Raw genomic sequence first — 13,575 nt, 5'->3', positions numbered from 1 at the left:
GTAAGGTCCGAGTAGGCGCGAAATGGAAACCAGTGTGAAAATTCGATGGAACTTTGCACGGATGTGTGACTGTCGATCGCTTCACGTCGCTCGTTTCAGTTCAGAGAGCTAAGTGATCACATAGAAATGCCTAAAACAACAGTGTCTCCCGCCAAGTATGTGGATTTTGTAAGAGATTTCGCCTGAAGCTATGCAGCCCACATGGCACTAGTGTCATGCATATCTGTCTTCGAGACATTGTGCAGGGGCAATGAGGACACACTAGCAGCGTTTTCGATGGGAAGTGTTTGATCACCCACAATAAGCCCTTAACTGGCTCCATTCGTTGTTCACCTCTGCTCACGTTAACTGCTGGCGACGAAGACAACATTTTGGCTCACACAATGAAAGGCAGACCAGCGTAGAAAATTGGCGGACAACAAAGGCGGCTGCTTTCTGTGACGAGTGTACTGGAAGGTTTGTACAACGTCACGACAAATGTCTAAGTCAGAGTGGCGTCTATTTAGAGAGGTAGCGGGAAGGTGTGGGTAACTTGGAGAATAAATTTTTTTTATTTTCACTGTGGTTTTCCTTTCGCGATCCATCGGACCTTACATTCCAAACAGCTCTTGTACAAGAACACGCATGTGCTGCCCTTGTTTCCTGTTTGTCACTGATTGTGAGCAGTCAAATTTCAAAGAGTGATTATTTCCCCCAGGAAAGATTTGCTTTCCGTGGTAAGTCTGTCGCAAGCCCCTACGTTCTTGCAGTGAACTGATGTTGCATCCCACGGAATACAATATTTTTTGTGAAACAATACAGTGACCGTACATAAATAATATACGTGATGCGACTTGTACAGTAAGAAATTTGCAGTAAGTCACATGTTGCATTATGTAGTAATGTCATAGTGTTTACCATAATTTAGGAGTTGCAAAATAATCGTGGTAATGGAAGACGCGATGCCTTCGACCAGCACTGAAACGAGAATTTGAAGGCCTGCCGCTGTAGGAATCACAAGACAGACTCATCACAATGCGCTACCCACACTTGGCTGTTCCGGTTGTCAGCGTTTCAAATTGGTTCGAGCGGCTATGCTCGAGTGGTGTTTGGAGCTGCAGAATGATGGCAGTATTGAAGAATTGTATCACGAAGCTGAAAGTGATGAAATGGAATACGTCGAAACTTGTGGACTACAGTCGTCAGTGGCAGTTCGGGAACCTTGAAGTCGTAGTGGGTTCTGGAAGAGAACTACGAGCTAGAAATTACATGGTAGAACTACGGAAAAGTACCCTTTGCAGTTAAAGTCAGGCAGTAGTAGCCGACCGCGACAGACGCATCTACAGATAAGTAAACCGCTTTTGTGACATTTACGAGTTCCTAACCGGGTTCAGTTTTATTATATCTGTGTGCTTTAATAGTTTAGTTTCTTGAGTATCTGCGTGTAAACTTAAAATCTTATAGCCACAGTTCTCGCGTTTTCGTCTGCGTCAGAAAATAAACCAATTTTGTGACATATTACAAGTTCCTTATCAGGGGCTAATTATTTAGTTTCACCTGTGTGCTTCGGTAGCTAGGTTTTGGAATATCTGCGTACTACTATGACACAGTTCGTGCGTTTTCGTCAGGTTCTACGGTAGATTTCTGTAGCGCTAGTCGATAGTCCGTTTATCTGCATAGTTTAGTTTTCCACGGCCTTTAGTGTGGACAGGGACTGCGATTGTTGTGTGCGGATGCGAGTCGAGTTGGTGACACTTCGCTCTCAGCTTCAGGCTGCGATGGCTTCGGTTACACCGCTTGAGGCTGCAGTGGATGGGCACCATTGTTGTGGGTCGGCCGTGGGGATCCAACGGACGTCCAGCACGTCAGAGTCCTCCGATCGGTCCTCACCGGTGGTTAACCCAGTTACTGCTCGCACTGAGGCTGACCCCTCACGTGTTTTTGTAATGGAGGTCGTCCCAGGGCGAAGCAGGCAGCGAAAGACTTCCCAGGCGGCCGCACATAGGGCCTCCCCGGTTTGTCTGACAAACGGGTTCCAGGTGCTGTCTGTGGCTGACACTGTCGCTGAGCCAGATGCTGTCAGCTGTCGTGTTTCAGAGGAAATCACTCAGCCTGCAAGATCTGGGCAATCGCAGAGGGTGGGATTACTGGTAGTTGGGAGCTCCAACGTTAGGCGCATTATGGGGCCCCTTAGGGACTTCGCCGACAAGAAGGGTAAGAAAATCAATGTGCACTCCGTGTGCATACTGGGTGGAGTCATTCCAGATGTGGAAAGGGCCCTCCCAGATGCCATGAAGAGCACAGGGTGCAGCCAACTGCAGGTGGTGGCTCACGTCGGTACCAATGATGTGTGTCACTTTGGATCAGAAGAGATTCTCTCTGGTTTCGAGCAGCTAACAGAAGTGGTAAAGGCTGCCAGTCTTGCTTGCAAGATGAAAACAGATCTGACCATTTGCAGCATAGTCGACAGGACCGATTGTGGGCCTCTGGTACAGAGCCGAGTGGAGGGTCTGAATCAGAGGCTCAGATGGTTCTGCGACCGTGTAGGCTGCAGACTCCTCGACTTGCGCCAAAGGGTGGTTGGGTTTCGGGTTCCGCTGAGTAGGTCAGGTGTCCACAACACACAGGAAGCGGCTACACGTGTAGCAGGGTCTGTGTGGCGTGGACTGGGCGGTTTTTTAGGTTAGAGGGTCTCGGGAAAATACCAGATGGGCTTCAGTCACAAAGGGTGCAGGCCGAACGCAGGAAGAACGTAGATAAAGGAACCATTGGCATAACAGTTGTAAACTGTCGTAGCTGTGTTGGGAAAGTACCAGAGCTCCAAGTGCTAATAGAAAGCACTGATGCTCAAATCGTTATAGGCACTGAAAGCTGGCTAAAGCCAGACACAACCTCAGTCGAAATTTTTGCGAAAAACCTAACGGTGTTCCGAAATGACAGGCTAAACACGGTTGGCGGTGGCGTGTTTGTTGCTGTCAGAAGCAGTTTGTCGCGAAATTGAAGTCGATACTTCCTGTGAGTTAGTATGGGCAGAGGTCATTGTTGGCAACCGGAATAAAATAATAATTGGATCCATTTACCGACCTCCCAATTCAGATGACACAGTTGCTGAAAGGTTCAAAGAAAACTTGAGTTTCAATTCAAACACGTACCTGACTCATACGATAATAGTTGGTGGTGACTTTAATTTACCCTCGATATGTTGTCGGAAATACATGTTTAATTTCGGAGGTACGCATAAAATATCATCCGAAATTGTGCTAAACGCATTCTCTGAAAATTATTTCGAGCAGTTAGTTCATGAGCCCATGAGAATAATAAACGGTTGTGAAAACACGCATGACCTCTTAGCAACAAATAATCCTGAGTTAATAACGAGCATCAAAACCGATACAGGGATTAGTGAACACAGGGTTGTCGTAGCGAGACTGTGTATTGTAATCCCCAAACCCTCCAAAAATAAGCGAAAAATATACCTGTTCAAAAAAAAACAGATAAAGATTCACTTGACGCTTCCTGAGAGACAATCTCCACTCATTCCAAATTAATAATATAAGTGTAGATGTGATATTATTGGATTTCAGACATTTTGCATATGAGAAAAGGACAGCCATCGAGCTGTAGTTTGTAATGATACTAAGCATGACAACGCGAGAGTAAAGAAACGAAATCTGTTTATAACGTGCGCCTATACCAAGACGCGCGGCCAGCGTTTAAAAGGTACTTTTAAACACTATGACTTGCTGGGCGCAGATATTTAAAATCATTGCCGCAGCGCTTGATATCAAGAAGCTGCAAAACAGAAGAAAGAACAATTTATCATTTGTTAGGAAAATTCTAGAGTCTTTATAGTTAGTTGTACTTCTGGTCGCCGATATGTTAACATGTACTTCATTACCTTTGATGTTTGGTCTCCGACTTGTTAAGACGTGTTGTGTAGCACCGCTACAAGTTATATTTCATTTAGTGTGAAAAACCACTTTATCACCAAGAAAAAAGAAACGCTTTTGTAAACCTTGTGACGATAAAAAATACTTACGCGCACGCCAGGACATTTAATTTTTACAAAATACCACACATACAAAAGCAGCGATTGTTGGACTGCTCCATGTAGGAGAAAAACATAAAAATGTAAGTTCTGTATTCATTGTAAATTTGTTAATGTTTATAGTTTAACGCCTTTGTTCTTTGAGAATATATTGATGCTTCACTGTACAGAAAATCTATGCTTATTCTTCTCTTTAAATTAACCACAAATAATGTTTATGTTTAAATGAACTTTGTTACAGGTTCGCTCTTAAAATCGCGGTGTCTCGATTGTATTTGGGAGACCATTAATGTGTTCAATTTCCGATCTGACAACTTTTTTTACAAAATTTCACTGTTTTGCATTCATTTCCAATTTTTTTTCATTATTAAAATAGGTCCCTTAGGTAATTTCATTGAAGAGTCTGATTGCGTGAAAGCAATCCGGGTTAAGAGGTCATTTGAGAAACTATTTTCGCGCAATCAATCTGTACGTCTCCTGAACACAATCGAGAACCGACGCATCGGCGATCATTCATTAATTTTTCTCTCTTTCCAAGTCGTACCAAAAAAACAGCCAAGGAGAACTGCCGTGACTACGCAGTCTAGTGTTAAAGGTTGCATTCTTTATCTTGTCGGCAAACACTGAAATAAATTATCATCATCAATGTTATATTTGGTTAAATGTGAAAAGCAAAAAAACCTTTTAACGCTGGATGTGGCGCCCGAACAGGGACTCGACTAAAAAACTAATTTGTTCTTTTTATTTTCATGCTACCATCTGGAGAAAATTGGAAGCCAAAACCAGTGATAAAAAAAAGGACGCATATGCAGAAAATCGCAGTAAGAATCCACAACAGCAATAAATAGCAGCGCGCAAGACAACTAATGTGAGTACAATTTTTCATTACGTTTGAAGCTTTGCGTACCGAGCATTCAGTCGGCTCGTGACATTCACACTCTACGCTTTTTTCCTTTTCCTCAAGCAATTTAATTTCCAAATTTGTTTCCTTTTGCTATTAGATCCGCCTCTATCTCATCATTTCGCTTACAATAGTTAGAAATAGTTAGCAAGAATTTCCATTGTTGTGCATTTCAGTGAATCACAATGGCCGCTATCTGTGCCAGTTTCAGTGCTCTATAAGTGTTTTTCATTTATTTTATCACTCCCGTTGCCATATTGGCATTTTCGTGTGTCAGAGTTTCAATTGTTTATAACGCGCAAGCAATATCTGAGAAATCAGGATGCGAAATCAGTGTAACTACTTTAAATTTACGATGGCTGATGAGCAACCAAGGCAACTTAGACCGCGGGCTGGTGTAACAAACCTGAATCTCGTAGTGAGGGAACAACAGACGACGAAGCGACACGTGAGCTGTCGGCGCCACAGACCGCGTCGCAGTCACGTGAATGCTCGATGTCAGATATACTAAAATTGTTTGCTGATATGAAAACCAGTTTTGAAGCAAACATGGCACAGCTTACAAACAAGACTGATAACATTGAAGCTCACATGGGCAATCTTGAAACGCAAATCAGTCAGTTAGCAAATCAAAGTGACAGCAGGTTCAACAGTTTAGAATCAAGGATAGAGGACACTCAAGTGCGAACGAACAATATAAATTCTGTTATTACCGACATCCAAGCACAAATCAAAAATTCGAATGACAGCATGGAGGAAAAAATTAAAGGCATTACCACTGCTTACGCAAGCGAGCTAAACGCAAGCGTACACACAAAAATTGATAGTGTTCTTTCGATGGTGGAATCCGCCGAGACCAATATTGGTAGCAAGTTCACAGATATGCAGGCCCAAATAGATGTGTGTAAATCAATTGCGAGTGACTCTTTGAAACATTACAGTGATGTTTCAAAGAGAGTAAGCCAATTGTCAGAAGGTGTCAACCACGTTGGCGAGCGAGTTGAAGACCTTGCTCAGCAAATATCCGATGTCAATATTGACAAAAAGATCGCAGATGTCAACACCGGTATAAGCAATACACTTAATAGGGAATTTGAAGAGTGGATGCAATCCAAAGATCAGTACATTGTCAGCAAGGTACACGCTGAACTAAAGGGTACGGTTAAATCTTCTACAGCAGAAATCTTAACCGCTCCCGGTACTTCTGGTGACACTTTAATGATCTTCCGGAATGGAAACGTCAGCTAAGCAATGATATAGATCAACTGAAACGACAAGTTACGGAATTGCAAGGTGACAATCAAAGTGAGTATTCGCTACCGCAGAACACGATAATCGTCAATATCCCGAGTGTCAGGTACAATTCTCACCAACAGTAAAAAATACGCGTGACGAAACTTCTACGTCACGTAGTCATGCCGATCAACTAACACTCGTTGAACTAATGCGAGACGAGAGTGTGCTAAAACACAGAGTTTTTCAGCCTCTTATACCTGACAAACGAAATATACATCCCATGGTATTTCTAAAACCGTTCACAGGTGCTTTTCCAGAATCATGGAACGACAGGCAGCGGATACAGTTCATCTTAGGCTATGTACACGGTGAAGGATCAATTTTGAGTACAGAAATAATAGACAAATGTCACACCTATGCAAATTTTAAAAAGCATTTTTTGAATAAATTCTGGAGTTCAGGTATACAACAAGGACTCCGAAAGGAGGTTTACAAGGCCAAACCTTTCAACACCAAAGGAGGAGGTTTGAGACGTTATTTTGAAAAATATCTACTTAAAATTCAGTATTGGGACACGCCCATTTCAACCAAAGATGTAGTCATGATCTTAAAACTTCCTGTGTCAATAAGAGAAAAACTAGTTAATGTGAGTGAAGAAGACCTAGAAGCCTTTCTTTCTGTTCTTGACAATTTGGATATGATCTATGAGGATGTGCGTGCGAGCGCGCGGAATAATTATAATAATGGACCGCCCGCTCGGCAGCAGCACATAACAAATTGCGTCAATGGAATGTCGTACCAACATAACACGGGACAACCAAACGCTCAGCCTTACGGAAATCATAACAGTTTCAACCGCCTTAATGGAAAACAATATAACAAATATCCACACCTGAATAGATACAATCCGATTTATCAAAACACATAGCAACAGTACGGTAATTCACCGATAAATCACAACGGCAATTACCAGTACCAGAACAACAAGACGAATAATGGAAATCGTCACAAGGGAAAGAAATGGAACAATTATAACAGACCACAACAGTACAGTCAGCCGAGTCACTTCACTCCCTCTCACCAAATGAATTTTTCACAGCCGAAAAATGCGACATTTTCTCACCAACCCAACCAACAGTTCAGGAACAATAGGACAATTCGTCGCATGCTTTTCCTGACACCGCCGGTCATAATAGCCAAGGAAATCCAACCATTTTATACACACTGGCGAACCAAGGACCAAACACGATGTAAAATAACACGCAATCAAGAGATGCACAAGTCGTATGGGATGCGAACGCAAATTTTCGACCTGGTAGGTCGCAAAATACTAGTCAAGTAAAAATAACTGACATTTCAGCTCCACCCCAGTCGGAAAACCATTAGCAGCTTCTTTATGACTCCACAGGGAAGCTGCGGAACGAAATTACAACACCCTAAAGTAACCTTAGACGACAAGTTAAGACAAGCTTTCATATCTTTAATCACTCATGCCGACCTAAGAAAAAAAGGCGCATGACAATCACATCAGCAAAGTCTTATCGTATCGTATAAATGAACGAGTGCTATTAAAGACCCACTTCAAACCATCTTTGATTCATCATAAGAATCGCAAGTGGCAGCACTTGTATAAAGGACCATATATTATATTAAGAAAGCCGCACATTGGTTGCTATCTATTAGCTGACCCTGTATCTGGACGAATAAAAGGAGTGTTTCATCACGCAAACTTGAAGAAATACCGAGTCAACCATTGAAAATATCTGTTAAGTTAAGCTGCTAAAATAAAATATACACACTATAAGTTGTCATACTATGTGTGAAGTACCAACGTATGTAAGAGTAATGCACAGGACTAACACCCTGTCGACCTGCCACAACAAGATAAGTAATTTATGTGAGCACCTGAAGTAAAACACATTCATTGTAGGAGAGCAAGATTTGCCTTAGATGTAAGTTAGTTTTAAGTTAATTGAGCCATGAACGGCCACAGCCGAAAGAGCTGACAAATAAATATTATAGTAGGGACGTGCTAAGTGCCACCTGCTACTAGTTTTAAGTATAGCAAAGCTCTCTCCTCTTGAATAAAATAAATTAAAATGATCATTCAGACCAGAATGATTGCTCGTAGGTAAACAAAAATTGATTAAGGTCGCTTACTCTAATGAGGTAAATGTTATGTTATGCATACGGAGTGTGTGACAACAAATTTTATGAGACCACCTTTGAAACGCAGCAGGCAAAAAGCAGCAGCTTAGCGTATAAGAATCAAGTAAGTCAATAACGATCCAGGTAGCAGGAAAGAAGTGCGCAACTCAATTATTATAATACGGAGAAAACCGAATACGCTCATAACAATTTTACGGCACAGCGCAGCTGAAATACTTACAAAGATCATTTATAAATAAACTAATTTAGTACTAGAAATATCTATTTTAGGTCCTCGAGATACGACGATTTTTTTTTGTTTTTTTAGAAAACCAATTTTACGATACATGGAACAGAAGATAGTTAACGGACACAGCAGTTCACTGCAAATGCATGGTTCAAGTAATTTTAGATATGCATAGAAAATTGTTTAGAGAGCTGGATTAGACGACACTGAAACTACTGTATCGATTTCAGGAATGCACCGAAAAAGTTTTTGCGCTACGGGTCGTGGAACATGGTTGAAAAACAAAGAAAATAGATACTTGGTGACGAAATAAATACGAGGAGACTCACGAAAGACGTCGGGTTGGTTGCGCTCGGCGCCGCCGTCGCCCGTGCAGTGCCAGCGAGTCCCGGCTCCCCGCAGCCTGCCCCCTCTGTGAATGCTATCTGCACTGGACCCACAGCTCCACACCAGAGGCGCCGAGGACACGCGATAACTGCTGCCGCTCCCCAGCTCGCGACCTCTGCCTCCTTGATACAGATGGGCCGGACGGTTAGTCTGGAGTAACCGTTATCACGGTTGCAGTTGTTTATTTATAACCGTTACTTTTAACGGTTATAAATAAGTGTCAAGTTGTTTTTCACTACGGAATACCGAATATTCCGACGGGGTTACAGTTAAATAACGACGTAGGTGGAATCCATCAGTTTAGTTATCAGTATAACTGCGAGTAGTGCGAAATGGCAGGAGTGTAGTATGAATCGTGCCATAACCTTAGCTAATTAACCGCGGTACTTTTCAGTTGATGTTTGAACGATTATTAGTGTTTAATGTTATATGTAAGTTATCGGTCGCTATTACAAATACACTACTGGCCATTAAAATTGCAACACCAAGAAGAAATACAGATGATAAACGGGTATTCATTGCACAAATATATTATACTAGAACTGACATGTGATTACATTTTCACGTAATTTGGGTGCATAGATCCTGAGAAATCAGTACCCACAACACCCACCTCTGGCCGTAATAACGGCCTTGATACGCCTGGGCATTCACTCAAACAGAGCTTGGATGGCGTGTACAGGTACAGCTGCCCATGCAGCTTCAACACGATACCACAGTTCATCAAGAGTAGTGACTGGCGTATTGTGACGAGCCAATTGCTCGGCCACCATTGACCAGACGTTTTCAACTGGTGACAGATCTGGAGAATGTGCTGGCCAGGGCAGCAGTCGAACATTTTCTCTGTCCACAACGGCCCCTACAGGACCTGGAACATGCGGTCGCACATTATCCTGCTGAAATGTAGGGTTTCACAGGGATCGAATGAAGGGTAGAGCCACGGGTCGTAACACATCTGAAATGTAACGTCCACTGTTCAAAGTGCCGTCAATGCGAACAAGAGGTGACCGAGACGTGTAACCAATAGCAACCAGCAAACTTCGTCGAACTGTTCGTGCAGATGGTTGTTGTCTTGCAACCGTCCCCATCTGCTGACTCAGGGATCGAGACGTGGCTGCACGATCCGTTACAGCCATGCGGATAAGATGCCTGTCATCTCGACTGCTAGCGATACGAGGCCGTTGGGATCCAGCACGGCGTCCCGTATTACCCTCCTGAACCCACCGATTCCGTATTCTGCTAACAGTCATTGCATCTCGACCGACGCGAACAGCAATGTCGCGATACGACAAACCGCAATCGCGATAGGCTACAATCCGACCTTTATCAACGTGATGGTACGCATTTCTCCCCCCTTACACGAGGCATCACAACAACTTTTCACCAGGCAACGCCGGTCAACTGCTGTTTGTGTATGAGAAGTCGGTTGGAAACTTTCCTCATGTCAGCACGTTGTAGGTGCCGCCACCCCCGGCAACCTTGTTTGAATGCTCTGAAAAGCTAATCATTTGTATATCACAACGTCTTCTTCTTGTCGGTTAAATTCCGCGTCTGTAGAACGTCATGTTCGTGGTGTAGCAATTTTAATGGCCAGTAGTGTATTATCCTCGCAGCTGAAACAGAAAGTAACCGGAACTTCGCCACAGCCCTGTTTAAGTAAAATGTTAACAACGTGCGTTTTTAAGTATGAAGTAATTTGTAAGCTGTATACTGTAGGTTAAATTCGAAGCTTAATTTCTTGTGCTTCTCACTTCATAGAATAAGTGTGTGTGAAATCTTATGGGGCTTAACTGCCAAGGTCATGAGTCCCTAAGCTTACACATAACTTAAATTATCCTAAGGACAAACACATACACCCATGCCCGAGGGAGGACTCGAACTTCCGCCGGGACCAGCCGCACAGTAATAGAATAAGTGTACGGCCTTGTAATACAATACAAATATATACGTAATGTGATAGATTCGTTTACTCCTGTACACGATAGTCGTAGTGGGGAAAGTGTGAGTACGCTAATCCAAGTTTTATTTGAGATTTGGAAAACTGCTCGATTCCCCAAGCTACAGCTTGGGTGTAACATCTGAAGGTAAGTATATCTAAAACGTTCACAGTGTTACATTTCTGGGATTACAACTCGTTAGTAAATTCAGTTGGGAAGGGCATACCATAGTACAGCTGAAGCGCCTAAACAAGTCTGTATTTGTCGTGAGAATGATGTGAGACATAGGAGATATAAATATAAAAGAGCTTACATACTTACATTCTATTATGTCATAAGGAATGATATTGGGGGGTAACTCTGTAATATATTTATTATTCCTTGCTACTGTAGTGTTATCTTGAAGCTGTGAGAAAGGAGCACAGGCGTTCCAAGGCGCGGAAGCAGAGACGATGCTGAGGGCAGACGAAACTACGAGAGATATTGTTACACGAAGTAAACCGTAAGGAGAAAGCCTTGCGAAAATGCAGACGCCCCCAGACTCTTCAGGGAGTTAACATGTAACTTCATATGTCGTCTAGACGCTGTAGTAGATTGCGGCCGTAGAACTTGAAAGGTGGCTACACTGAGCCACAGCGCCAGAGATCGCGCTAGAGAGTATTGTTCAGCCGCCTCCACTGGCAGTGATTATTGAGATGTCGTAGTGGGCAGTGCTTGTCGAGGACTCGTAGTAGTCAGTTCCTGTCGAGAGGTCGTGGTGGAGTGTGCTTGTCTAGATGTTGTAGTAAGGAGTGCTTGTTCCATGCTTTATGCAGTTGTTTGATGGGCTAGACAGCAGATGTTATTCGAATAGAAATATTGTAGTGATCAGAGTGCTTTTCGTCAATATAAATGAAGGTAAAAATATTCTTTTTCTTTTTTTTCTCATTATTTCAATGTCCGGAATAATGCGTCATTACAGGTTCAGTCAACAAAGCATCTGGCTTGTGTTCTTGTATTAGAGAGTAATTCTAGTTTTCTTGCGTAATTATGGTATTTCTATTTTCTTTAATTAATTCAGTATAAATGATATTTAAAATTTCTTGTGCTATTGAAGAAGAACCGTGCCAGATGCGTACGTTGAGTCATACTTCCACACACAGAACAGTTATACTTGCGCTTTGGTTTCGTAGGTTTTATAGTTGCTGGGGGACTTAATTAATTAATTGTATTAATGAAAACTTCCATTTCATTCTTTGTTGTTGTTCTATGCAGTCAGATTGCGTAATAATACTAGTCAGGGCCAACCGTTTACGAGACTTCGTAATCGGACAAACAGCTACTAAAGCAAAAATCAAAATTATTTGCAATTATTTTAATTAAGCCACCATGCAAACTTTGTAACCAACAGGTACGTCCTAGCGCATAAAGCCAGCTTCATACCAGCCCTGAGAACAACAACGTCAGTAGGCTCACAAGGGTTAGAAAGAGAGCGAAAACGCCAAAAAAATGTTGACCTAGCAGTCCCTACTCCGGGGAGACCGAGGGGCAGGGCTAAATGACGTAGAACAATGTTGCAAGCCTTATTTGGCAGAGCAGTTATGTTTAGCTTTCAGCTGAACAATGTTGGTACCAAATACGAACTTAGTGCAACTGCATTAGGAGCAGTAGAGGGAACCTAACTAAACCGTGATTGGCAGACGCCTGCAAGAGACCTACGGGATTGGCTGGATGGCTTTAAGTGGGGAAAACAGTGCCCCCACGCGACTCTTTAAAACCCCAAGATTACGCATTTTGGTAGAGTTCTCAGTCAGACGATCTGGGCGCCGAATCCGCGTCCGTCGACTCCAGCCTCGGTCCAGCTCCGCGTAAGCCTGCTCTATCTCAAGTGGAGTGCCTCAGTGAACAGTGTCACATTCATTAGGTTTTGCTCTGCAACTAAGTTGTTGCCTCAAGATGCTGGTATTATTTGCTACTGTGGCTAGCATCCACTCCAGGGACTTATGCACTGGCTTCTGTTGTGACGGTGTTGTTCCTGCCTTTTCTAACCCTAGAACCAGCCTCCAGTGTATTAGTTAGTCCCGCCTGAAATAAACAACTATTTCAAAACCCTGTTTGTCCGAGAGTCTCCACAACGAATTCCCTACCGAGTCTCACCACTTGCATTTCTAGTAAATGCCTGTACTAGTGTTGGCTCAGATAGAAGAAAACAATTAAATGCCTTCACTGTGAATTGGCCTTCTGCTCTGTACCGCTCGGGAGCGCAGACTGAGCACCAACCCGTTTTTCCCTCTCCCACCTATGTCAGGACACGACATAGGAACAATATTTTGGTGCCAGGTGTGGGGTTGCTTTCGGTGGAACGGATTTTGAGATACGTAGACACTTCGTTCCTGCTCAGCCCGAGGTCTTGACTGCACTGATGGCTTTGAGACTCTGTTACACGCAGCATTGGCACTCCAATGAGAGCAGACGGCAGAAGAAGAGGCCGGGCATCGAAGCCGGACGCCGGAAGACGGGGCCAGCGCTGCCTGTCTTCACGACTACCGCGGACGTCGCGGGGGCGGCGGAGCGCTAACGACACGGGGCCTTGTCGTGGTCCTGGGAGGACCGCCAGGGCATCGCACCCACGACACCGCGCCAGGGCAGCCCGGAGACCCGTCCTCCAGGCGTCTGCAGGCGCTTTCAGCAGCGGCAGCGGCTTCGGCGGCTG

General features: G+C 43.5%; 1 protein-coding gene across 2 annotated transcripts in view; it reads right to left on the bottom strand.

Moving 5' to 3' along the window:
• The window catches only part of LOC126195831 (uncharacterized), a 672,121-nt gene extending 663,101 nt beyond the window's left edge, over positions 1–9,020 (bottom strand). For both annotated transcript variants that reach the window (XM_049934505.1, XM_049934506.1), the window contains exon 1: positions 8,889–9,020. The gene's annotated coding sequence lies outside the window, so the exon portion shown is untranslated. The remainder of the gene's footprint in view (positions 1–8,888) is intronic.
• Positions 9,021–13,575: the final 4,555 nt, after the last annotated feature.

Source organism: Schistocerca nitens, chromosome 7 (assembly GCF_023898315.1).
Source record: "Schistocerca nitens isolate TAMUIC-IGC-003100 chromosome 7, iqSchNite1.1, whole genome shotgun sequence".
In the NCBI taxonomy this organism is placed as follows: Eukaryota; Metazoa; Arthropoda; class Insecta; order Orthoptera; family Acrididae; genus Schistocerca; species Schistocerca nitens.
The sequence above is the reverse complement of the archived record's forward strand: the minus strand, read 5'-3'. Positions and strand labels throughout refer to the sequence as shown.